General features: G+C 40.5%; 1 long non-coding RNA gene across 1 annotated transcript in view; it reads left to right on the top strand.

Annotated features, from left to right (window-relative positions):
* LOC118546724 (uncharacterized) overlaps positions 1-27,381 on the top strand; it is a 290,620-nt gene extending 263,239 nt beyond the window's left edge. Inside the window, exons 4-5 of the long non-coding RNA XR_013443597.1 lie at positions 8,311-8,430; positions 26,856-27,381. This is a non-coding gene — a long non-coding RNA (uncharacterized LOC118546724). The remainder of the gene's footprint in view (positions 1-8,310; positions 8,431-26,855) is intronic.
* Positions 27,382-27,603: the final 222 nt, after the last annotated feature.

The following is a 27,603-nucleotide window of genomic DNA, read 5'->3' as shown; positions in this document are numbered from 1 at the left end:
TACTGTGTAATACTACTCAGCAATAAAAAGAAATGAACTATTGATGCACAAAACACCTGAATGAATCTCCAGAGAATTATACTGAGTGAAACAAGCCAGTCCTCAAAGATTATATGCTTTATGATTTCATTTATAAAGCATTATTTAAATTGCAAAATTATAGAAATAGAGAACAGATTAGTGATTGCCATGGGAGGAGACTGGGGAGGAGAACAAGAGGGAGGTGGGTATGGTTGTAAATGGCAACTATAAAGGATCCTGTGGTAATGGAACTGTCCTGTATCATACATACATACAGTGCTGATCATACATGAGCCTGCAGTGAAATTCCACAGAACTCATACCACAGGCTGAGAAAATATTTTCAAAAGACTAATGTAAAAGACTATTTTCTAAAATTTCCAAAAGAATTCTTGAAGCTCAACAATAAGAAAATGAGCAACCTTATTTAAAAATGAACAAAAATAGGGTGACTGGGTGGCTCAGTCATTAAGCGTCTGCCTTCGGCTCAGGTCGTTATCCCAGGGTCCTGGGATCGAGTCCCACATCAGGCTTCCCGCTCAGCAGGGAGTCTGCTTCTCCCTCTGCCTCTGCCTGCTGCTCTGCCTACTTGTGCTCTCTCTATCTCTCTGTCAAATAAAATCTTTTAAAAAAATAAAAAATAAAAATGAACAAAAATAGACCTCTATCTATTAAAGAAATTAAATCAATAATTAATAATCTTCCAAAACAGAAGACACCAGACCCAGATAGGTGCATTGGTGAATTTTACATTGATGAATTCATACATTTAAGGAAGAAATTATACCAATTCTCTACAACCTCTTTCAAAGAATGGAAGCAGAAGGAATGGATCCCTAGCTCATTCTATGAGGCCAGCATTACTCTAATATCAAAACCAGACAAAGACATTATAGGAAAACTACAAACCAGTATCTTTTGTAAACATAGATACAAAAATCACAAATTAAATCCAACAGTGTATAGAAAGAATTCTGTACCACAAGCAGATAGGATTTATCTCAGATATGCAAGGCTGATTCAACATTTGAAAATCAGTTCATGTGACCTAGCACATCAGCAGGCTAAAAAAGAAAAATGCATAATCCTATCAGTAGTTGCAGAAAAAGCATTCAACAGATGAATGGGTAAAGAATATGTGGAATGGAATATTATGCAGCCATCAAAAAATGAAATCTTGCCATTTGCAATGACGTGGATGTAACTAGAAGGTATTATGCTAAGTGAAATAAGTCAATCAGAGAAAGACAAGTATCATATGATCTCACTGATATGAGGAATTTGAGAAACAAGACAAAGGATCATAGGGGAAAGGAGGGGAAAAATGAAACAAGACGGAACCAGTGAGGGAGACAAACCATAAGAGACTCTTAATCTCAGGAAACAAACTGAGGATTGCTGGAGTGGAGGGAGATGGGAAGGATGGGGTGGCTGGGTGATGGACACTGGGGAGGATATGTGCTATGGTGAACGCTGTGAATTGTGTAAGACTGTGAATCACAGACCTGTACCCCTGAAATAGATAATACGTTATATGTTAATAAAAAAAAAGAAAAAAAAGAAAAAGCATTTGACAAATCCAATACCCATTCATGATAAAAACTCAGTAAACTAGAAATAGAGGAAAATATCTTACACTTGATAATCTACAAAAATTTTATAGCCAGCCTTATATTTAATGGTGAGAAACTTGAAGCGTTCCCACTAAAATCAGGTGGAAGACAAAGATGTCCCTTCTCACCATGCCTTTTCAACATCTTACTGGAAATCCTTGCTAATACAATAAGACAAGAAAAGGAGAAAGAAGGCGTACAGATTGAGAATGGAGAAATAAAACTGTCTTTGTTAACAGATGACATAACTGTGTAGAAAATCTTAAAGAACTGACGAAAAAACTTGAAAATAACAAATGATATAGCAAGGCTGTAGAGTAAAAGATTAATATATAAAAGGCAATTGCTTTCCTATACACCAGCAATGAGTAAGTGGTATTTGAGTTTAAAAACACACAACCATTTATGTTAGTGAAAAAAAAATGAAATACTTAGGGGTAAATCTATCAAAATATGTACAAGATCTATATGAGGAAAACTACAAAACTCTTGATGAAAGAAATCAAAGACAGACTAAATCAGTGGAGACATATTCCATATTCATGCACAGGAAGACTAAATATTATCAAGATGTCAGTTCTTTTCAACTTGATCTATAGATTCAATGCAATCTCCATCAAAATTCCAGTAAGTTCTTTCGTGGATATTAACAAACTGATTTTAAAGTTTATATGGAAAGGCAAAAGACCCAGAATAGCCAACACAGTATGGAAGAACAAAATTGGAGGACTGACACTACCCAACTTTAAGACTTGTTATAAAGCTGCAGTAATCAAGACAGTGTGGTACTGGTGAAAGAAGAGACACAAGATTAGTGGAATAGAATAGAGCCCACAAATAGACCCACATAAATATGGACAACTTAATCTTTCACAAAGGAGCAAAGACCATACAGTAAAGATACTTTTTTCAACAAGTGGTGTTGGAACAACGGGACATCCACATGTAAGAAATAATAAAAATAATTCTATGGACTCTGAGAAACAAACCGAAGGTTCTAGAGGGGAGGGGGTGGAGGGATGGGTTAGCCTGGTGATGGGTATTAAGGAGGGCATGAACTGCATGGAGCACTGGGTGTTATACGCAAGCAATGAATCATGGAACATTACATCAAAAACTAATGATATAATGTATGGTGATTAACATAACATATTAAAAAAACGAGTTAACTGAATACTCCAAATATCAAAAAAATAATAATAATAATTCTAGATATAGACCTTATACCCTTCATAGAATTTAACTCAAAATGGATCACAGACATAAACTGAAAATTCAAATCTGTAAAACTCCTGGAAGATTAATATAGGAGAAAACCTAAATGACCTTTGCTATGGTGATGACTTATTGAGACTACAAGCCACAGATTGGGACAAAATATTTGCAGAAGACATATCTGATAAAGGACTGTTGCCCAAAATGTACAAAGAACTCTTAAAACTCAATAATAAGAAAACAAACAACCTGATTAAAAAATGGTCTAAACACCTTAACAGACACCCCACCTAAGAAGATACACAGATGGCAAATAAGCATATGAAAAAGGTGCTCCACATCATATGTCATCAGGGAAATGCAAATTAAAAGCAATGAGATACCACTACACATCTCTTAAAATGGTTGAAATCCAGAACACTGACAACACTGAATGCTTGCAAGGATATGGAGCAACAAACTCTTAACTCATTCTGGTGGTGGAATACAGCCATGGTGGAAGACAATTTGCCAGTTTTTTTTACAAAACTAAATTTACTTTTATGATCCAGCAATCACATTCCTTTGCATTTCCCCAAAGGAGTTGAAAACTGTGTCCACACTCAGATTTTTATGGTAGTGTTATTCACTTTATTCAATTGCCAAAACTTGGAAACAACCAAGATGTTCTTCAGTAGGTGAATGGATAAATAAACTGCGGTATATAGAGTCAACGGAACATTACTTAGCACTAAAAAGAAATGAGTTGTCAAGCCATGAAAAGACATGGATGAAATTTAAATGCATATTAATAGTGAAAGAAGCCAATCGGAAAAAGATACTTACTGTATGATTCCAACTATATGACATTCTGGAAAAGGCAAAAAGGAGACAGTAAAAGGATCAGAGGTTGCCCTGGGTTGGAAAGAAAGAGAGGTGATGGGCGGAGCACAGAGAATGTTTAGGGCAGTGAAACTATTCTGTATGATACTATAATGATGGAGATGTGTCATTATACATTTGTCAAGACCCATAGAATATGAAACACCAAGAATGAACCCTAATATGAACTGTGGACTTTATGATGTGTCAGTGTAGTGTCATGGATGATAACAAATATAGTGCTATTGTACATGAGGTTCATGGTGGAAGAGGTGTGAGTGTGTGGTTCAGGGGACACATGGGAACATTCTGTACTTTCTGCTCTGTTTTTTCTGTTTACCTGAAACTGGTCTAAAAATAGAGTCTGTTAAAAATGTCATTGAACTAAATACACAAGTACATATACAACGTGAGAAATCTGAATAAGATTGGTGGATTGTATCACTTTCAATATCTTGGTGGTTATACTGTACTGTAGTTTTGCAAGACATTACCATTGGGGGAAAGTGGGAAAAGGGTACATGGGATCTGTTTTATTTTTCACAACTGCCTGGGAATCTATAATTGCCTCAAAATATAAAAGTTTAATTTAAAAAAATGTACACTAGGGCGCCTGGGTGGCTCAGATGGTTAAGCATCTGCTTTCGGCTCAGGTCATGATCCCAGGGTCCTGAGATCGAGTCCTGCATCGGGCTCTCTGCTCCTTGGGAGCCTGCTTCTCCCTCTGCCTCTCTCTCTCTCTCTCTCTGTCTCTCATGAATAAATAAATAAAATCTTTAAAAAAAAATAAAAAATAAAAAATAAAAAAATAAAAATAAAAATAAAAAAATGTACACTAGATCAAGTCTCCATCCTCCTTGAAAGCATTTGACTTCCATCCCCCTTAGAATAAATAGACCTTCTTTCTAGATTTTATATGGTTTTGTAAGATCTGTCCCCCCTTCAGCCTTTCTAACCATCTCCCTCTCTGTCGCTCCTTCTGTAGCTTCAGATGCAATGGCTTCCTTTCTTTTCCTTCGACAGGTCAGGCTGCTTACCTTTCCAAGACATTCTACTTGTTCCTTCTGCCTCGGACCCTTCTGCCTCAGACCCTTCTGCAAGTCACTTGGATAGCTGCCTCAGGCATGCCCTTCAGTTCAAATGTCATCATTTCAGAGTGTGTCCCAGATCATTCTGTGGAAAATGGTCTGCACAGGTACTCTCTTCACATTACCTTTATTACCTCATTTATGCTAATCATAATTAAAAGCTTTCTCTAACTTGACTTGCCCTTTCCCCCTTACACATTTGCTTCTGAAGAATGCAGATTTCCTGAGTGCAGAGATGTTTGTCTGTCTTGTTTCCTACTGTGCCCTAGTGCCCAGCTCAGTACCCGATTCCTAGTAGGTGCTCAGTAAATAAATGCTAAATGAGTGAATTTTTATAAAAGATGCATGAATATCGCTAAGAAGATCCCCATTAAAATAAGGAGGAAATGAATAGAAGGACAAACTATAGCTTAGGACCTTAACAATGCAGTTGTTTAAATTGCAATTTCACTGACAAGTAATAGTTTTAAAAGAAGGAAAACATTTTGCTTGGTGGGAACCAAAGTCAATTTCCCAGTATGTAGAAGTGAGTCTGAAAAGTAATTAACTACAGGTTCCAGACTGAGACTCAGACTGTGTCTGAGAGTGAAATCAATGGATTATCAGGGCAAATAAGGCCCTGTGGTCTCCTGAGATGAAGATCCAAGTTCAAGAAGAATTAGAAAGCGTAAAACATTACAAAAATTACAAAACATAAAAGAAAGAGAAAATACCCAACTCGTGGACAAAACGTGTTTACTCCCCACAGCAGCACATTGGTCTGACTTCTTCCTGTAAGAGTTGTTCAGAAGCAGAGCTCAAAGAGCCAAGCCTGGGTTTGCTTCCCTCACCTCACATTTCACACTCCCTAGACGTGTCCTACTGTCGACAGGCCCCTGGCTGGTCTTGGGGTGGGTTTTTGTTTGTTTGTTTGTTTGTATTTTTCCATTCTCTGCTGTCTCAGTCAGTTTCGGCTGTTATAACATGATACCATGGACTGGGTGGCTTACACAACATAAATTAATTTCTCTCAGTTCTGTAGCCGAGGAAGTCTGGGATTGAATTCTGGCTGATTTGGATCCTGACGAGGAACCTCCTCTTGGTTGTGCCCTCATGGGATGGAGAGAATGGCAGTATATCTCTTCTCATAAGGGCACTAATCTCAGCATGGGGGCTTCACCCTCATGATCTAATTACCTTCCTAAGGCCCATTGCCAGCTACCATCACATTGGCGATTAGGGGTTCAATATATGGATTTGGGGTGACAACAAACATTCAGTCTATAGTACCTGCCAGTCACACCTATCTCTTCTGACCCCAAATGAGTTTACCAAAGTGTAATTCCTCAATCCCTTGCTCTCAGCTGGGTCCTGGAGTGTAAGAAATGGACAGACATGAAGCTTTGGTTAGGAACCTCTAATTATCCCAATGAGAGGACGGTTGACCTTCAGAAAGCCCAGGGTTCAGGAAGCATTTCTTACCAACAGGTACACATCCAGCATCCCCAACACTCCTTTCTTAAACAGCAGGGTTTAGAATGTTTTGTTGTTGTTGGCCTCTTGTAAGATTAGATTTAGCAATAGTTTGTGTGTGTGTGTGGTGGGTTTTTTTTTTTTTTTTAAGACTTATTTTAGAGAGAAGAGAGTGCACGGGGGAGGAGCAGAGAGAGTCTTAAGCAGACTCCGCTGCTGAGCACAGAGCCCGACATGGGGCTCAATCTCATGACCCTGACATCAGAGCCTGAGCTGAAACCAAGAGTTGGACACTTAATTGCGCCACCCAGGTGCCCAGATTTAGCAATAGTTTTTGAAAGAGTTATGCTGTTCTAAAAAGAAAGTTTGAAAGCTGATCTACCACACTCCTGATTTTCCTCCTTTCTTTCATGGTATGATGGCTACACTTTTTCAGTTCTCTTTGTTGGACATGTCTCGTAATCCAGATTTCTAAAGGTCAGTTTGCCCCACGGTTGGTTGGCCCTCTTTTTTTCCTGTTCACTCCCTTGGTGCCTTATCCAGTTGCTTGACTTTAAATACCATCTGCATGCTGATAACTCAGAAACATATATTGCTAGCCTTGACATGGCCTCTGAACCCCAAACTTACCTATTTGGCAGCCTATAAAGTTTTTCTACTTGAATGTGTGCTAGACATCTCAAGAGTGACATGCCATCCATCCTGAACGCATATTCTTGACTTTTCTCCATCACTGCATCCTTCGTCAAGTCCTGAATCTGCTCGGTCTTCAAAAACCTGTCCCATCATTTCTCACCACCTGAATAGCTGGCACCCTCATCTCTGTGATTTCCTGCGACAACATCCTGTTTCCTTTTCTTCTACTTCTGAACTTCCACAGTCTCCTCAGGGCAGCCAGAGAAATCCCTTCCGGATAGAAATCAGATAATAGCATCCCCTTGCACAGAATCCTTGAGTGATTTCTTAACACAGGGAATAAAAACCTAAGTCCTTAATGTGGCCACGAGGCCCTGGCCCTTCTCCCTCCACCCTTCTGTGGCTGACTGCTCCAGCCTCCTAGCCTCCCCGCCTCCCCGCCACCCTCATTCACACCGAACATGCTGCTGCTCAGGTCTTTGCATCCTGAGACTCTCTTTCCTGAGGGTTGCGTGTTAAGGGTGAAGAGTAGATATATCTGATATATCTCCCTTCCTACTTCTGATATTATATCAGTGGTTCATCTAATCTCATGATAAAGCAATTTAAGGAAAAATGTATGTGAAGATATGCATGTACATACCAGCAGATAAGATAGATACTTTGTTCTCCTATAGGTATAGCGAAACTATTTTATAAGGCAAATAGAGTTTCTGTATTAATCCTTTTTAAAAAAATTTCTATTTGTACTAATTTCTTGAATTAAAAATAATTTTTAAACTCTTTCTTGCAATCTACCTCTCATACTGTGGACATTTCTCCATAAAGAAGAGTGGGGATGCCCCCTGACAGGGCAACTGGTTGTTTCTACTAAATCATCAATAAGTCTGTTGATTTGTTTACATCAACTTCTTTGGCCATTAACATTGCCCTGGTGGGCTGTGTTTTACAGCCCACACCTGTGTGCACACACACACACACACGCACACACACACCTTCACACTAAACATATACTCCAGCTAATTTCCATTTGCAAGCAGTTGCCTGGATAAGTATCATTCACACCTGTTCACGTCCAATGCTAATGGAAGTCACGGTCTTCCCGTGAAACAGTGACATAATGTTGGAAGCCCAGCAAAACCATTCCTGAGTCTGAAGCTGTACCCTATCTAACATATTAAGTAAATCCTTGGTAATGAAAACACTTTTCCAACTACAATTTGGTATTAGCAAAACCCACCCACTCCCGGAGAAGACGTGCTGAGAAACTAGACACCATTGAACTTGACGAGTCCTGACTGTTACGACCGGGTTCACCAGATTCTTCTGCAGTAAAGTCATCAGCACAAAGGGACATGTGAACAGGGGTCATCAAACTCTGGCGTTGTCATCTGTTTCATGCTGTATTCTTTTCATTCTTTCAGAGTTCAGCTCAGTGACCACTTCCTGTAGGCAGTGTTCCTCCGTTACCGCCGGACCCCACGGAGACATGGCAGTCGGCTAGAGCCCTGGCAGCGGGGGTGCAATAAAACCACATTCTCCAGGTATGTGATCTTCACCTCCTTCATGATGACAGGGACTGACCTGCCTCATCTTCCCCTTTTACAGTTGGCTGTCCTGGAGGACTCATGTTCAAATTAAAAAAATTTTTTTTAAATATATCACCTGGGGAACTTTTAGAAAATGCCCGTGCCTAGGCCCTGCCTCCAGGGATTGGGGCTTACTTGGTTGAGGGTGAAGCTCAGGTAGAGAAATTATTTTTAAAGGCCCCACGGTGCTGCCTATTTGCAGCAAGGGTTAAAACCTCTTGGTTAGGGCAGTTTTGAAAGCATTTTTTGCCACCTATGAATTGTTTTCTCCTATATATATTAAAAAAAAACAGGACTAACAATATTTCCCTGGATTATTATTCACTGGGTGGGATCACATCTTGCCCATTTTGAACACTTATGTCACCTTAGGCAACTGCTTAACCCCTCAGAGTCCTGGATTTCTCTTTTGTAAGGTTTTTGTTTTTTTTTTTTCCCCTGAGAGTGGGAGAGAGAAGAGAAGGTGGTGGGAGGGGCAGAGAGAGAAAGAGAGAATTCCAAGCGGACTCCCCATTATTGTGGAGCCTGATGCACGGGGCTCGATCTCATAACCCTGGGATCATGACCTGAGCTGCGGTTAGCAGTGGTACGCTTCACTGGCTGAGCCACCCAGGTGCCCCTGGGAGTTTTAATAAGTAACAACACATGGGTTTGTTGTGAGACATAGATGAGGGAATGTGAGACGAGTCCTCAGTCTAGGGCTTGGAATATAGGAGTTCAGCAAGCTTTTAGCCATGGTGAGCACCACCTAGCACAGTCATTAACATTAACATTAAATAAATGTTAATCTTTTCCCATCTTTCCCTTCCGTCAATTGCTATATTCTGTCCTGATCCCTATACTTATAAGCCAGGCCTTTGGTATGCAGTAAGGAAGACCAGGATGTCTAAGTCCTGTTTTGAATTCTGTCCCTTATTTAATTATGGTGACATAAAGAGGATATGGTGTGTGTACGTGTGTTATAAGGAGTATAATTATAGATATAGTTAAGGAATTGTTCTGTTTCTAACCCTTGAAGAGAAACATCAAGGGGACAGAAACTGTAACATTGTGATTTAAGCAATGGGCAATGCTGGGCACCTCAGAGGAGTTAAAAAACTTGTAAGGGACCGGGGTGCTTGGGTGGCTCTGTTGGTTAAGCGTCAGACCCTTGATTTCAGCTCAGGTCATGATCTCAGGTTCATGGGATCCAGCGCCACGTCCTGGGGCTCTGTGCTTAGCAGGGAGTCTACTCTTTCTCCTTCTCCTCTGCCTCCACCCCAGCTCACATGCATGCACTCTCTCTCTCTCTAAAAACAAAACAAAAATGAAACAAAAAACTTCGATGGGACCTTGTGATTCTGAGCGTGCTTGTCAGATGAGGAGCATTGGTATCTCCTGGGAGCTTGATGGAGAAGCGTAATGTCGAGCCCCGTCCCAGACCTGCCCCATCAGAATCTGCATTTTAACAAGATGCCCAGGCAATCCCCGTGCACAGTCAGGTGTGAGAGATGGTCTCATAAGGTGTTGAGATGATGGCTGACAGCTGAGGGTGCCCGCGGAGCTGGTTTACAGAGGTGTTCACTCCTTTCCTCTCCACCGCTCTCGCCGTCCTCAGCCCAGGCTGACAACTCGGTGCCTGAGACCACATTACAGTATTGTCAGGCCCAACTCTGAGTCCGAAACAGCTCTCAGTCCCTGCCGTGCGTCCGGCCCCAATAGTGTGAGCACCCAGATCCCTTGCCATCTTCACACACTGAGCCTTGACTTCCAGCACGTCTTGCCCACCCCCAGCTTTCCGGCTCCCATCCTGACCTCCTTGCCTTCTGACTCATTGCCTCGGCCCCCGTCACGATCTCTGTCCTTCCCTCCAGGATCGGACACATGGTGATGCTCTTTTACTTTCGACTGTTGGCTTGCCCTCTCTGTTTTTCCTCATGTGTTCTTCTTGTTCCCACTCTGGAATCCAGCCCTCCCAGGCTCACCCAGAGGTCGAGGGCTTCTGGAACTGTACTATCCACTGTGAAAGGAAATCAGATCCAGGAGGCATATTCCAGTGAATCTCAGAGGGCTGCTTGAACCCTCTCTGGAGCCATCTGACCTTCATTCTGGCTCTTCTGTGGTGCATGGCTCTCTGGAGGTACACTCCTAGAGGAGGCTCAGGAGGGAGAAGGAGGCTGTCAACAGAGTACACTTAGCTTAGCAAAGATAATACTGCAAGTGGCCAACGCCGCCTCCCCATGTTCTCTTGAAACTCCCACTTGGGAATGGCCTGCAAGTTCTGGCCTTTCTCTTGAACTATGTGTTCATTCTCGACGAAACTGGTTAACTGCAAGATACTCTCTGCTGCTTTGCAAACCACAATTATGTTGGAAATAAAACTCAGTAAAAGCTGCACCTGACATCTACATGGATCGATTATTGACTCAGCGGCAGCTAGAGGAGCCCATCAAGCTGCCTTCACGTTTTCTTACAGATAGGATATTTTGGTTTATTTGAGTGCCTATTGTTTGGCATTTAAAATTATATATATATTTTTATCCTAGTCATTTCTGAAGCAAAACTGACTTCCCTGGTAATTAAATTTTTCCCACAATGGCAATTTCACTGCTTGTTTTCATTTTACTACAAGATGCCTGTGGATTATGATGCTGGTGTCAGTTCTCACCCACCCACATCCCTTCAAGGCAGCGGAAAAGGTGTCAACATTTCTAAGGTGGGCCCAGATAATGTGTAGTTCCCCCAATTTCACTTTCGGAGGCGGGTATCATATTACTTATGCATATAGGCTGACTAAATACATGTTTTGGATTTATTTTAGAGGCTACTAAATTTGGGAACTCTGTATGAAAAGATATAGCCTTGAATTGACTAAGTTCTATTAAGACATATGTGAAACTTAAGTATACTGTTATTAAGATTATTTTGATTTTAAATAGTATTTTATATTCCACAAAGTCCATTTCAGAAGAAATTTGGCTGGAACAAATGATAGTCTATGAGACGGGCAAATTCAGGAAAAGATGGTCTGTGACCCCTATACATTTAGAAGTTCATCTGATGTGCTGGATTGACTTGACCTCTCCTGTTTGATGAATAAACTATTCCCATCCTATTCGCTCTTTCCTCCACTTTGCTACCACTCACATATCACCACTTGGACAGATCCTTCATCAAGCCCCTAACCTGGTATTTTTCAAATTGCCAGTTTCAATCCTTTAGTAAGTCATGAAAACAATTTAGTGAGCTTTATACAGTATTTAAAAAAAATGAATAGATCAGAGTGACTCACAGGCAGAAAGGATAAGTATTGTTTTGTGAAATTTTTATTTCAGTGGTGTGCGTGTGTATAATTACATGGTAATGTGGATTATATTGCTTTTTGGGGGTTGTAGCAAAAGAGTTTGAAATGCATAAATGGACCTAATATTGGTTCCTTCCTAAAATGATTCCATGCTCTGGATATTAAGGATCTTTGTCTTTCAAGAACCTGGAGACTTTAGGTTGCTACTAAGCTAATGGCCATCTTCAGGACACCCACATGCAGCACATGCCCGCCCCCACATAAGTGCTTGACTATTTTGCCTCCATGAATTATCTTTCCTGTGCCTCTGAGCCTGCTTCTACCCTCCTTCACGTGGGGGGAGGGGTGAAGAAACCACGTCCTTTCCTTGACTTCCAGCCATTGAGATAGGTGGAAAAATGTGAAGTGTAGTGAAAAAGAATCTGAAGAGAACAATTACCTTCAAAACAAGTATTTAAAGTTGTCAGAGAATTGCTTGAAAAAGACTTCAGGTCCAGGTGGTGTTACAATTGGGAGATTTCAGGCCTTAAAAGAATAAATATTTCTCTCTATATAAATGATTCCATACTATAGGAAAAAAGAAAACTTTCCAATTGACTTTACAATGTGAACATATCCTGGAAACCAAAGACAGGTAAAAAAATGGCAACAGAAAAACCCCAACATGTCAACTGTACCTATTACTATAGGCAGAAAATTCCAAAATTAAATGCTAGCAAATAGAATCTATCATTTTGTTGAAGGAAATACATGACAGTGTGATCCTGTAATTGGAGAATATAAAAATGGTTGAACATAAAGAAATCTATTAATATAACCCATCACATTAGTAAGGTAAAGGAGAAAAATAAATGATCATACATAGATATGGGAGAGTGTTTGGATAAAAGTCAACATTTGTTCTTAATTCATTCTTAAGAACACCAGTGATGACAACAATGCTCCAGGAAACTCCAATACACATATGTTAACATTACATATCTGAAAGGGTAGCAAGCACATTACATATTAACTGATACTGAAAAGTCAGAAGAATATCAAGAATAGATATGATGACTTCTGTTATTCAGCATTGTTCTTTATAATTTTCTGTATATGTACCTATCCCTAAATAATACAGTGCTTCATTTTCCTATCTTTTAACATTGTATAAATAACACTATACTGTATGTATTCTTCTGTGATTTGGGTTTCTCACTGAACATTATATTTCTGAGACTCTACTGTGTTGGTGACTAACATTATTTAACACATTCATTTGAACTTTTTTAGTATCCCACTGTATGAATACAGCCTCATTTTTCTAATCTTCTGTATAACGGCATATAGTTTGTTTCAATTTTTTTTGCAGTTACATGTAATGCTGCTCTGAATATTTATGTGAATAATTATATATATCTCTTGGTCCCAATGTGCAAGAATTTTTCTAGGGTATATACCTAAGAATGGAATTCTTGAGTCATTTGTCAAGCATACATTCAACTCCATAAAGTAGTGCTGAGTTATTTTCCAATGTGCATGTACCCATGTATAACTATACCCCAAGAGTGAACGAAAGTTTTGTTGCTCTAGTCCTCATCACATTTATTAGTCTACATTAAAGATCAAAATATTTGCTAATCTATTGGGTATGGGATGCCAGCGCATTAAGGTTTTATTTTGTGTTTTCTTTATATTGACGTAGTTGAACATCTTTTCATATGACCTGTTCTCTGAAATGTTTGTTCATATTGTTTGCCAAATTTCAGTAGGGTCAGTTTTTTTTTTTTATTGATTTGTAGAAGTTCTTTACATATTTTGACACAAATTCTTCGTCATTTAATGTGTTACAAATATCTTCCACCAGTATGTGGCTTGTCTTTTCCCTCTGATAGTGTCTTTGGATGTCTCATTACCTTTCTCAACTCTCTTACTGATTTTAAAATGTCTGTAGATACTTTTGTGTTTTATGTCAACAGCTATATTACCTATGAATAATAAGAGTTGTCTTTATTTTGAATCATACAACTTCTACATCTTTTTGTGGCTAGCATGTTCAGTGTAATTTTGAATGGAAGTGGTGATGGTGAAAATTCTCATCTTGTTTCTGGTTTTACATAAAACATGTCTTACATTTTACCATTGGATATGATGTCCATTTAGATTTTATAGATATCCTTTCTTTTTTTTTTTTTTTAAAGATTTTATTTATTTATTTGACAATGAGAGCGAGCACAAGCAGGGGGAGTGGCAGGTGGAGGGAGAGGGAGAAGCAGGTTTCCTGCTGAGCAGGAAGCCCGATGTGGGACTCGATCCCAGGACCCCGGGATCATGACCTGAGCCAAAGGCAGTTGCTCAACCAACTGAGCCACCCAGGCGCCCTAGATATCCTTTCTTAAGATTAATAAAATAATCTTCTTTTCCTGATTGTGAAAATTAATCAGTGTTCCTACATCTTTTGAGATAGCCATGTAATTTCTTCCCTTTAATCTGTTAATTTGGCACATTGCCCTATTAGATTTTCTAATGAGGCACCAGTCTTGCTTTTGTGGGATAAACTGGGGAGGGTATGTGTTCTGGTAAGCGCTGTGAATTGTGCAGGACTGTTGAATCTCAGATCTGTACCTCTGAAACAAATAATGCAATATATGTTAAGAAAGAAAAAAAGAAGAAGAATGTAGCAGGAGGGGAAGAATGAAGGGGGGGAAATCGGAGGGGGAGAAGAACCATGAGAGACGATGGACTCTGAAAAACAAACTGAGGGTTCTAGAGGGGAGGGGGTTGGGAGGATGGGTTAGCCTGGTGATGGGTATTGAGGAGGGCACGTTCTGCATGGAGCACTGGGTGCTATGCACAAACAATGAATCATGGAACACTATATCTAAAACTAATGATGTAATGTATGGGGATTAACATAACAATAAAAAAAATTTAAATAAGTAATACTTAGGGATGGAGTTTGCTAATATTTATTAGGATATTTTCATATATGTTGATGAGTGAACTTAGCCATCCTTATCTTTTTTAGGCCTCTCAGATTTTATTTTATTTTAAGGATTTTATTTATTTATTTGGGAGAGAGAGAGAGAGAGAGAGAACACACGAGCAGAGGGGAGGGGAGAGGGAGAAGGAGAAACAGGCTTCCTGCTGAGCAAGGAGCCCAATGCTGGGCTCTATCCCAGACGCTTAACTGACTGAGCCACCCAGATGCCTCAGGCTTCTCAGATTTTAGGATTAAGTTTTTATTAGCTAGCCTAAATTTGTTGGAAAGTATTTTCTATTATCTGAAAGAGCTTCTATAATATTGTAACTATCTATTCTTTGAATGCAGGTGGAATTAAGTCTGTTTTCTTTGTGGAAGGATTTTTAAACACTGGGTCAATTTTTTTAATGTTTATACAACCATTCAGATCTCCTAGTTCTTCTGATCTATCTTGGTAATTTATATTTTTTTCTAGAAATCTCTATATTTAACCATTCTAATGGCATAAAATGACTGAATGGAGCACTGGGTGTTATACGCAATGAATCATGGAACACTACATCAAAAACTAATGATGTATGGTGACTAACATAACACAATAAAATAAAATTTAAAAAAAGATTCTTAAATATTTGTTACATTTTTATTTGTAAGTCTTTATTATTCTGAATCTTGTTTATTTTTTAGCTTTTCTTATTCAGTCTGTGTCTAAATTCTCCCATGTATTTGTTGACTTCTTTGCTCATCATTCTTCAGGGTTTCAGATTTTTCTTTTGAGATCATTTTCTTTCTCTTCAAGTTCATCCTTTAGAAATCCCTTTAGTGAATTAAAGGGCAAATGCTTTCTATTTTAGTTGCTCTGAAAGTATCTTTATTTCATCTCATTTCCTAAGTAATGATTTCACCAGATGTAGAAGTTCAGGTCTCAGCATTTCCAAGATACTATGTCACTGTCTTTCCCTTCTGCTCTTGCTTTGGGAGGCTGGATAATGGTGCCCCAAAATGTCCATGTTCTAATTACTGGAACCTGTGAATATGGTACCTTTCATTGTAAAAGGTAGTTTACAGATGTGATTAAATTGAGGATCTTGAGATGGGGAGATGATCCTAGATTATTCAGATGAACCCCGTGTAATCACAAGGGTCATATAAGAGATAGGCTGGTGGGTCAAAGTCAATAGTAGGATGTGTGGTAACAGAGCAGAAGCTGGGCTAATGCAGCCACAAGTTGGCAGCTCTGGAAGCCAGAAAGCGGTAAGATCCCCTGGAATCTCTAGAGGGAACCTCCCCTGCTGATATCTTGAGTTTAGTCCCATTGGACTCATTTTGGACTTCTGACCTTCAGAACTGTAAGAAAATTAATGTGTGGGGATTTTAGACACCACATTAATGGTGATATGTTAGAGCAGCGGTAGGAAACTAAAGCAGTTGCTTTTGAGGAGTCTGCTGTCAGTCTGATCATAGTTCTATCACTGGTCACTTGTTTTTTCTCTCTGGTTGCCCAACTTCTTAAGTCTAGAACTTTTCTTTGGTACTCTGCAAGTTTATTTTGATGTCTAAGTGTGGATAACTTTATTTACCCTATTTGAATTTCCTAACTGGTGTCTCTCTGATCATTGCTGGAAAATTCTAATTTATTGCCTCTTCATGTCATCTCTCCTGCATTCTCTCTCTTTCCTCCTCCTGGGACTCTGTTGACATTTGCATATATTTTCCCTCTGTCCTCTATGTCTGTTAACCTCTCTTTCATGTTTCGTATCCCTGATTCCATGTGCCAAATCCCCTGTAATTCTCATGTGTATTTTCCAGATTCCCTCTTTAGCTGTGTCCAGTCTTCTGCCTCTTCCTCCCATTGACTTTTTAATGCAAATTGCTATATTTACATTTCTCAAAGTTCTGTTTAGTTTTTCAAATGTATGGTCAGTTTTAGTAGTCTAATATTTTTTCATCATTCTTTCAACATGCTCATTTATTTCTATAAACATTTAAAACATACTGGTTTTATATTCTCTGTTCAATCATTCCATGATCTACAGCTTTTACAGACCTAATAATGTGCTTTGTTGTTTCTCCTGACTCTTGCTCATGGCTTTAGTTCCTTCCTGTGTTCAGTAAGTTGGTGAGCTCCTGTGCCTTGGGTCTTTTATCCACAGAAATTCTTTTAGACATTTGTATAGTGTGTTCCTCCAGAGGGAATTTACATTTGCTTTTGCTAGGCACCTTGGAGAACTATCAACCAGGAAAGACTTTAAACTAAATTTTAGCTTAGAATTTTATATGACACAGTACAAATTCAAGCCTCAATCCTCTGTGTTGTGTGGGTTTGAGGTTAGGGATTTTAATGGGAGGCTTTCCTTCTTTTTTACTCCTCTCTCTGTTCTGTCCAAGGTCAAGCCAGGGACATATCACTGCTATCTCCTTCTGCATGGTAGATTTTTTTCTAGGTCACCTACTGATCAAGTCAGACTTTTGATGACATACGTGTGAGGGGATTCCAGTCAGACCTCCCACACTGCTCAGGCCCTGGGCTTTGCTGCCATGCTGTCAGTCCATTAAAACGAGGACCTAAGCCATGAAGGACTGGCAGATATCTTGAGGGCAAAACAGACTCTAGTACTTGCTTAAAGTTCCTGGATTTTCACTTCTGTCATTTCTAACCTCTGAGATTCCTTTATTTTCCTGGCAGCTCATGTATACATTAAGAAATATGTCATCAATATTTTATGCAGCATCTTTCGGTGTGAGGCCTCTAAAAATCTAGTATGCCATATTTTTATGAAGTTCCTTGAACTAGTTAGCTGTTTCTGTGTAACAAATTATCCTAATACTTAGTGTCTTCAAGCAACCCACTATTCTCTCACAGGTTCTGTGGGTTAGGAATCTGTCTGCAGCTTTTCTCTCAGAAGGCTTCAGTGAAGGTGTTGACCATAGGTTTTGTCATTTGCAGGTTCAACCCGGGAAGGATCTGCTTCCAAGCTCACTCATGTGCTTGTTGGCAGGTCACAGGACATTTATGTCCTGGCTCACTCACATGGCAGTTGGCAAGGCTCATATCCTTGCTTGCTGTTGGTTAGAGACATTATTTCCTTGGCTGTCAGGTCTTTCCACAGGGCTACTCACAACATGGGAACTTGCTTCTCCCCGAGCGAGGGCTCTGAAAGGAGGAGACATAAAGACAGTAAGAGCAAGTGAGCAACGTGGAAGTTACATCTGTTTGTAACCTCCTCTCAGAAGCGACATCCCATGACTTTTGCTATCTTCTGTTCATTAGAGGAAAGTGATTATTTCCAGCCCATTCTCAAGGGAAGGTGATTACACAAGTGTGTGAATACCAGAAGGCAAGGATTTTTTGGAGCCATTTTAAAGGCTGCCTACTTCGCTTCTGTAAATCACAAAAAAAGAAAATGAGCATCAAAGTGGAAAAAAAGATTAAGAACATATGTAGGGGCATTTTTTTTTCAAAGAAGAAATTTAAATGTCTAATAAATACACAAAAATAGTATGCTCTCTCTAGTAATCAAAGAAATACTATTTAAAACAGAGGTTAGGTAACAATTTTTACCTTTCAGTCATTGAGTGTATACAAGAATATATAGAAACGAGCAACCCTGTACAATGCTAGTGGGAGTATAAATTAGAATCTGCTTTGTAGTTTATTTTGGGAGTATGTTAATATACTTAAAAAATCTATATATCCTTTAAAATCTATGTTAAAATTTATTTTCTGGGGTGCCTGGCTGGCTCAGTTGATGGAGCATGGGACTCTTTGTCTTGGGATGGTGAGTTTGAGCCCCACATTGGGTGTAGAGATAACTTAAAAATAAAATCTTTAAAAAAAATTTTACAATGAGAGACTCATCCCAAGGTAAAATTATAAAAGCATGAAAATATTTATATAAAATATGCTCATCTTTATGGTAAACCCATTGGGAATAAATATCTAAAAGAAGTCATTGGTGAATAAATTACCCCATATGCTCGTAAGAGAAAACTGTGCTCTCTTAAAAATAATATTACAGGGGTGCCTGGGTGGTGCAGTTGATTAAGTGTCTGATTCTTGGTTTTGGTTCAGGTTGTGCTCTCAGGGTTGTGAAACTGAGCCCTGCGCTCAGTGCAGAGTCTGCTGGAGATTCTCTCTCACTCTTCCCCTAGCCCTCCCTTCATGTGCATTCTCTCTCTCTCTCATAAATAAATCTATATAAAAAATAATATTACAGAAATACATGTATTAACATGGGAAAATGTACCCAACATAGTGTTAGTAAGCGAAACAATGTATATTGTGTGATCCACTTTTATTAAATGTAACATTCAATATATGTAATGTTCATATATGTATATGTAGAACAAATTAGCAAGTTTAGCTAATATTGTTAATGAGGTCATCTCAAGGTAATGAAATTACAGTTGACTCATTATTTTCTTGCTTATTTGTGTTGTCTAAATTCTTGTTAAACAATATATTAAACATCTGTTGCCATAATTTTAAACAAAAAAGAATGTTATTCTAAAAAAAGGCATGATCCAAGCAACCTCTTATAAGACATAACTTCCCAATTATTTAGTAATTTTTTCCTAATGTTTTTGTTAAAAGTTCAGAAATCTACATCTATCACTAGATTGAAGGTAAATATGTAATGCGGGTGTTTATTTTGCATGCAGGACTCTTGCCATTAAGAAATTCCCACTCTTGACCCACAGATAGTTATGCAGTTAATCAAATTTTCCCATTGGAACCCCATTACAAAACGAATAATTAAAATAATCAAACGTCTTATAACACAGTGTGCAAAACAATTTCTACATCACCAATTTTTTTATCCGTCACCATCCTCCTGTGAGATGGGTACCCCAATTATGATTCATTTTTAAAATAAGGAAACTGATGGGGCGCCTGGGTGGCTCAGTCGTTAAGCGTCTGCCTTCAGCTCAGGTCATGATCCCAGGGTCCTGGGATCGAGCCCCACGTCGGGCTCTCTGCTCAGCGGAAAGCCTGCTTCTCCCTCTCCCACTCCCCCTGCTTGTGTTCCCTCTCTCACTGTGTCTCTCCCTGTCAAATAAATAAAATCTTTAAAAAAAAAATAAAATAAGGAAACTGAGACTCATTGAGACCAAATATTGCTAAGGACATGATTATTAGCCACTGAAAGGGTTGGGATTAAAGATTCTGCACCACTGACCATGGGCCACTGATGTCCTTTCAGCCTCCAGTGCTTGTTTGTGCCTCATCTAAGCTGCGGTGCTCTAAGAAGTACAGGGAGCAGAGAGAGAAGGAAGCAGAATGTTGTTCTGTCCTTGAGTAGTTTTATTTTAAGACCCGCAGGCGCCCTTCTCTCCTACCAGGTAGTCTTACAAATCAGCGTCTGGCCCAGACCATGCTTTACAGTATACACACTGAGATGCTCCTGTGCCCCCTCATTGGCTGAGCTGTGTGCCATTCACGGAGTGATTTCCATGGCTGCGCTTTCTAATGGCCAGGGTCTTGGCTGGCTGGCTTCTCCAAGCGCAAGAACGCCCCTTAGTTCTGAATGCTGTGCAAAGTCAAAACATCTTCCTTTGCACCAGTAATGGGAGTGGAAGGTCTGTTGTGCCTACCAGGTTATGTAGCATCACAGATGAAAGCGCGAAATGGTCCTCCTAGGAAAATGTAAAATGTACCCCCACAGCACAGCTCCTGGACTGCAATATGGAGCGGGGGAAGTGGTGGTCAGAACCCTCCACAGGGCAATCGCAGAAGTTTGCATTAGAAGCATTGAATTTAGTTATTGCTTTAATTTCTATTTGATTTCCACTTTTAATATCTATGCCATTTTATGGATATTAGCATGAAGTTCTATTTTCGTAGTTATGTTGTGCAACATTTGTGATCTGCTTGTATTTTCAAAATACCAAAGCTCTGCTTTCAGAAAAAAAGTGCCATGTGTCCTTAAAAAGCAAACTGCTAAAAGAAGAAGAAAAATTTCCGGGGCAGAATTGGAATCATGGAGCCCATTTTAAGAGTTTGATCTGAAATGTGATCTTATTAACTTCAGTTAATGCATTTAGCTAATATATTAATTATCCTCAGTACATTCCATTTATGTTCTGAATCTCCATTTGAGATAATATATTTATTAATAATATAATTATTACTATTTCAAAATGTACTCCTAGCTCTGTGCTTATATTAACTACCACCCAAGGGGAGAAGTCAGTCCCTTGTTAGGGCAGCTGTGGCAGAAGGGAAAAGGAAGTGGAATATGATTCAGGTGACTTAGTGGGAATAACCAGGATCCCTGAGCTCTGACTTATTGTGTGATTCTGGATAAATCACTCAGGCTCCCTGGAAAATATGGCTAATGGTGGTTCTAGAGTTGTAGGATGAAACAGGATAATTTGCATAATGATACCAGCTCATATTTATTGAAAATTCACTAGGCCTGGAACTGTTCTAAATCATTTAGGTGAATTATTTTACTTAATTGTCACCATATTGTCTTTTAGTGAGTACTATTATTATCATCATAATCCCCAGTTTACAGCCGAGGAGACTAAGCCACAGAATGGATTGAATAATTAACTAGAGTTGTACAGCTAGTAACAAAGGCAAGAAGACTCAGGCGTTTGGTTCCAGTGTCCACACCTTTAGCCACTGGGCCACTGGGATGTATTGCCTTTCAAGTAAAATCTCTGAGTCTTAGCTTATAGTGATGCAGAGTAAAAATTTGTTCTTATTATAGCCAATGTCTATATAAAGTGGTGATTAAAAACCACTTTGAAGAACTACAGTAAAGGTAAATGAGACTTACATATGGAATTACATGGCACAGACCAGCTTCTCAATATATGCAAAACATCAGTTCTTCCTAGGAGGGGGGAAGCGAGAACTGGGGCAGAGAGAGATGGAGGGGTGCATTGTGGGGTGGCAGTGAGGGATTTGGGGCCAGTGTGGGCTTCAGAAGAGACAGGAAGACTTCTGTGGGATGCCTCTTGCTACTCCATTCTGGGGCTTCATCAACCAGGAGCCCAGATTCTAGCCATTCAGCAAAAATACCTTCTCTGACATGGAATTACTGCTGCAGGCAGGATTCTGTAGCAGGAAGGACTCTTGCAGTAGTAGCAGAAACAAAGGACAATGCGTAGACATGTTTCACTGCTGAGAGGGGAGAGCCCACGGAGAGAAGGTGGTTGAGGAGGAAGGGAGTAGTTAAGCATCATTATTAAAACAAAGGGCTTTGGATTCAAACTGGTCTAGATTCTCTCTCCAGCTCTGCCACTCAGGGCGTGTCATCACATTTACACTCGCTAAGCTGCTGTCTGTTTATCTGGAAATGGGTACCATGTTGTTGCTACCTTATAGGATTGCTGCGAAGATTAAAGAGGATGTTGCGTATAAAGGGCTTAGCACTGTGGCCAAGTTGGAAGTCAGTAAGCATTAGCGTGTATTAGGCTCATTATTATCATTGATGCAATGAAGGCTCTCTGGTAAATGCAGCGCATTGTCTCCGTGTGATGGACACACAACAGGTGCCCATTGCCTGGTTATTGTTGTTAGAAAAAAATCATGATTAGGAAAATAATGGTTATCATTTAGTTGTGATATTTGAGTTCTTTCCCTGTTCTGCTCTGTGACCTTAGAAAAGTCATTTCACACTTTGGGTCTTGTTTTGTCTATCTGTAAGATGGAATAGTTGGACTACATTAGTAGCTCCTGAACACAGGTAGGTGGATCTGTGCTTGCTTATCCCCACGTTTCTGTGGCGCCATATTCAGACTTGTCTCTATAAAACTGCTGATGATTCCTTAGTCTGAAATAAAATCTTTCCTACATTTTTACTGCTAGTAATTTATTTCATGAGCCAGTCATGATAGACAGTAGCCTTTAAAAATTGGTTTTAGGCAAAAAACAATGCTAGCAAACCCTATATATGTTCATACCCCTTCTGTTTTAAAATATATTTTAAGAGGCACCTGGCTGGCTCAGTAGAATGTGTGACTCCTGATCTTGGGGTTGTGAGTTTGAGCCCCACCTTGGGTGTAGAGTTTACTTTAAAAAAATTAAAATAGGGGTTCTGGGTGGCTCAGTCAGTTAAGCGTCTGCCTTTGGCTCAAGTCGTGATCCTGGGGTCCTGGGATCGAGTCCCAAATCATGTCTGGCTCCCTGCTGGGCAGCGAGTCTGCTTCTCCTCTCCCTCTGCCTCCCACTCTGCCTACTTGTGCCCACTCGCTCTCTGTCAAATAAATAAATAAAATCTTTTTAAAAATTACAATATGTTTTAAGTATACTGCTCTGTGAAATATAGGGTTGTGGGAACCCTCACAGCCATGATGATCTCTAACGATACTTCCCAACACTGCTAGCTTGGAGCAGAGAACATGGAGCATCTTGCTGATGGGGAAGTATAGAAACAGATGGTGGTCAAAAGTTGTAGCCTGTGGAGTCAGGCCAGTGGTGAGACCCTCAGATAGAAGCAAAAAAAGGAAGAAAGCTCTGGAAAGGGGGCCAGAAGCATTTCTTTTTCCTTTTAACAAATGTTTATGGATCAGCACCTACAGGCCGGACACCATGCTAGGCACTGGACGTGAATGGTCAGCAGTGGGTTGAATGCTGGCCCTTCCTGCTAAAACATGTCCATGTCCTAATGCCTGGGACGAAGATGGAAAATTAATGCCAGGAGAGGGACGTCGTCCTAACAAATACCTAAAAATGTGGAAGTGACTTTGGAGCCTGGCAATGGGCAGATGCCAGGAGAGTTTGCAGATGTTTCTAGCAAAGCACTGTTAACAGTGATTTTTCTGAGGGCTTAGGAGAAGAGGAGAGCTGTGGAGAAAGCCCCAGTCTTAGCAGGGAATCCCAAAGTCATATTGAACAGGACATCAGTAGAAACATGGATGGTAAAGGTCCTGGTAACGAGGGCTCAGATGGAAATGAGGAACATGTTATGGACACCGGAGAAAGCATGCTCCCTGTTATAAAGTGGCAGAGCGCCTGCCTGAGTTGTGTTCGTGTCCTCTTGTTTTGTGGAAGGTAGATTTTGGAAGCATTGGAATTCAGTATTGGGCAGAAGAAATGTCAAAGCGAAGTGTTGAGGGAGCAGCCTGGCTTTTCTTGAATGCTTATAGTAAAATGCAAGAAGAGAAAAACGATTGAAAGCTGAGATTGTTAATCACAAGAGAAACGGAAGTTGAAAATTTGGAAAATTCTCAGCTTATCCATATTGAAAGAAATAAGAATGTGTGTTTGGGACAGGAGACAGGTATGGCCATATGCCTTTTTGAGATTAGTCAGCCATCTAAACAGAAGCCGGCCAGCCAGAAGCATGACTCTGCAAGGCGTTCTGGAGATCCCAGGGTTACCCTGCCTACCACAGCCTCAGAGTGCAAGGGCCTGCTGGGCAGAATGATTTCAGAGCTTCCTCGCCTCACTGGCTTGGCTACTCCCATTCCAGTACCACACTGAGCAGCTGCTCCCTATCCTGTTCTAGGGGGCCCCGGGTACGTGCTGGCCCGGTGGCTGTCCCTCTGGAGGACACAGGTGGCAGTATTGCCTTCTCTGCAGATGCAGAGTTGCAAGAGTTGAGGAGGTGGGGCCCCTGCAGGGAGCGCTTGGTAGGACAGTGCCTAGGAGAGCAGTGGGACAAGGCTGTCCTAGGATTCCAGCTCAGGAGAGCCACAGACCCAGAGAGGACTCCAGCCCATGGGAGATGCAGAATGAGCTGTGCCCAACAGAGCCATGGGGGTGGGCCATACAAAGCTATGGAAGAGGGAACCCCTTCCCCATAGTGGGACTTGAGGTTTTGGACTTGCTAGAGATCCTTTCTTTTTTCCTGTATCTTCCTTTGGACATGGGCATACTTACGTTATGCCTGACTCACCATTGTATTTTGGAAGCACGTAACTTGTTTGATTTCCCAGGTTTACAGCTGGGGAGCAGTTTGCCTTGGGGATGAACCTACCTCGAGTCTCACCCATATCTGATTTAGATGATACTCAGATGACGCTTTGCACTGAGACTTTTGAGTTGATGCTGGAACAAGTTAAAAACTTTGGGGTCTGTTGGAATGGAATGAATGTATTCTGCATGTGAAGAGGATGTGAATATTGGGGGACCAGGGGTGGACTGCTATGGTCTGAATATGTCTCCCTGCCCTGCAGATGTTTATATTGCAATTCTAACCCCCAAAGATGATGGTATTAGGTGGAGGCTTTGGGTGGTACTTAGATCATTAGGCTGGAGCCTTCATGAATGGGATTAGTGTTCTTACAAAAGACACCGCAGAGAGCTCCCTGGCCCCCTGCACCATGTGAGGACACAGCAAGAAGGTGGATTACAGTGGCTATAGGAAAGTTAAACAGTCAATAACTTGGACATAGTACCTTGCTTGCATGGGGCTTAGAGAGAGATAAAAAGAGCACTGCAATCAGGAGGGGCGACAGTGATGTGGGATGGGATAGGAGAAGAACATGGGTGCTCTGAGACTCCTGACATGCCAAGAACAGCCTACTTAGATGAAGAATCAGGGAAGCTTTTCCACTGCAGGTTGAGCAGGGACGGAGGGCACCCCCTATCTTTGTGCTCTTGTCTCTGTGTATTTACAGCCCATGAGGGGCATGGTCCTGATATTACTGCATCTCTCCTCCTCCACCGGGAAGGTGTGTAGGTTGCAGCTGCCTGGCCTCTGGGCTTGGACTTGGAGTCCACTGGTCAAGACTGACGAAGCAGAGCACTGTGAGTGTTAGCAAGCACCGGAAATGCTGCCACGTATGTGTGAGACAGCCCCGCAGCTCCCAGCAACCAGGTCTGCCTCCTACCAGCCTCAACACGTGCTGATTCCGCAGCACACTGTTCATTAGGACATCCCTTGGCATTTATGAGACAGACAGAGAAATCAACGGACTAAGAGTCCCAGTTTAAATTTCAGGGAGTTTACCATGAAAAAGCCACCGGCCTAAAGATAAATTCCATTACCTTTGGCGGGGGTGCACATGTAAGGGTGAATTAGGGGCCTCTGCTTGTGATTTTTACACTTTCTGGCACTGCAGTTTTTCTCCTTTTAAAGCATTATTCTTAAGGACATACTCGAGCATTGACAAACTAGACAGGAAGCTGGGGGAATATGAATACCTGTAAATACCAAGTCAGACATTTTTTAAGGATGTCATTTATTCTAAAGTGTATAAGAATTACTTTAAAGCCATTAGTGTCTGGAATTCTCTAAAGGTAGAGACACGTTTTAAAAAACACACTTTTCCTATCAGACTTTAATAATGTTAGAGGCAGATCTTTTTTTCAGCAAGAAAAAAACAAAAAATACTGCTTTTGACCTGACAAACCATAACATCTGCCTGTAAGCTTTTCATCAGGATCTCAAACACATCTTGAGGTGCTCAGCCATAAAGAATCACTCTGATTAGAAATTTTAAGAAAAAATTGGTGATGTTGACTCAGGTCCTGTAGGTTCTCTATTTGGGGGGAAGTCAGACCTTGAACAGCATTGACTGTTTGACTTCCGATTATTGCACATTTGACATGTTTCTTCTGTGTTCCCTTTGCCATCCCTGGAGTCAGAGGCAAAGAGTGATTCTTTCTTCTTTCTTCCACCCATCCTCAAATTATGTTTCAAGCATCTTTGTAAGGCAGTGCACCTTGTAAAGCACGGTGGATGACATAAAACAGGAATAAAATATTAAGTATCCAGTCAAAGCTTTTAAACAAATCACAAAAATCTGCCAGCCTTTAAGAGTAAACTTCTGTTTACAAAAGAATGATTTAAAATAAGAAAGACAATCACGGGCAACTCCATTTGCATTTTACTTCCAGCAGTGTTCACAGACTTCCCTCATCTCCTGGTGCTTCCCTTCCCACATATTTTCCGGCAAGTCCATAGCAGTCCTGCGTTTACACCTTGCCCTCTGACGACTTCCTGGGAACTCTTTGTACCAGCTTTACAAGCTGCGCTCTTTGCATGCTTTCTGAGAAGTTCCAGTTTGATGGCAATTGATTCTAACCGTGGATGGGAAAATGGGTTTGGAAGGATCAGAGCCCTTTCTGGAATGGTACTTTTGCCAGTTTTGGGAACCGGTCTGGCAGGAAGTTACAGATGCTTGCCTGAAATGATGTAGTCTCTCTCTTTCTCCCTCTCTCCCTCCCTATAGGAAGAATGTGAAGAGCTTTCTCAGAAAACTCTCTCCCCATTAATTTTATACTTGAAATCTAAGAGTGATTTTGATTCTCGGTACCAAGAATGGGGAAGGGAGAAAGCCGGACAGAGCAGAGGAAACACGTGTGCGAAAAGAAGAGGAGGAACAACATTGTGCAGACACTGTGTGTTCTCAGCCTCTGTCCCAGTGACATATTTCCTCATTCATTTGAACATGTACCTGGAATTAATATGAGTCGCTGCAGACAAAGGAATGATCCCTGGAAGGTTTCAGGCATTTATTTCACCTTCCCATAGTTTGACTTGTAGAATAAATAGAAAATAACTTTCAGACCAAGCAGTAGTTGGAGGTGACAATTTTGTGATGCCTGTAAATCTGAGCTCTCTCCTAACCACTCTGTGGGAAACACTAGTCTTGTCAGCACGCAACCTTGAGATGATAATTAAAGGACACTTCCAGGGCTCTGTTGGTATGTTGCAGCATTTGAAAATATGTGACATGGCAATTTGATCACGGAAATAAAGACAAATTACAATTACTTTGATATAGGTTTGCTCTGTCTGAAAGAATACCTGAGGATTTAAATGATTAATCCATGGGAAGCTCTTAGAACAGTCTGGCATGTAGCTGCTCTTCCATAACATCAGCCATCATTAATATTATTACCTAGACTTTCTCTTCTTGTCAGGAATGTGATTTTGCTTTAGAAACTACACGTTTATAGGTACTAGAAGAAGCTGGA

The sequence above is a fragment of the Halichoerus grypus genome, chromosome 14 (genome assembly GCF_964656455.1).
Source record: "Halichoerus grypus chromosome 14, mHalGry1.hap1.1, whole genome shotgun sequence".
NCBI lineage: Eukaryota > Metazoa > Chordata > Mammalia > Carnivora > Phocidae > Halichoerus > Halichoerus grypus.
Note: the sequence above shows the minus strand (reverse complement) of the source record. Positions and strands in the feature narration are given on the sequence as shown.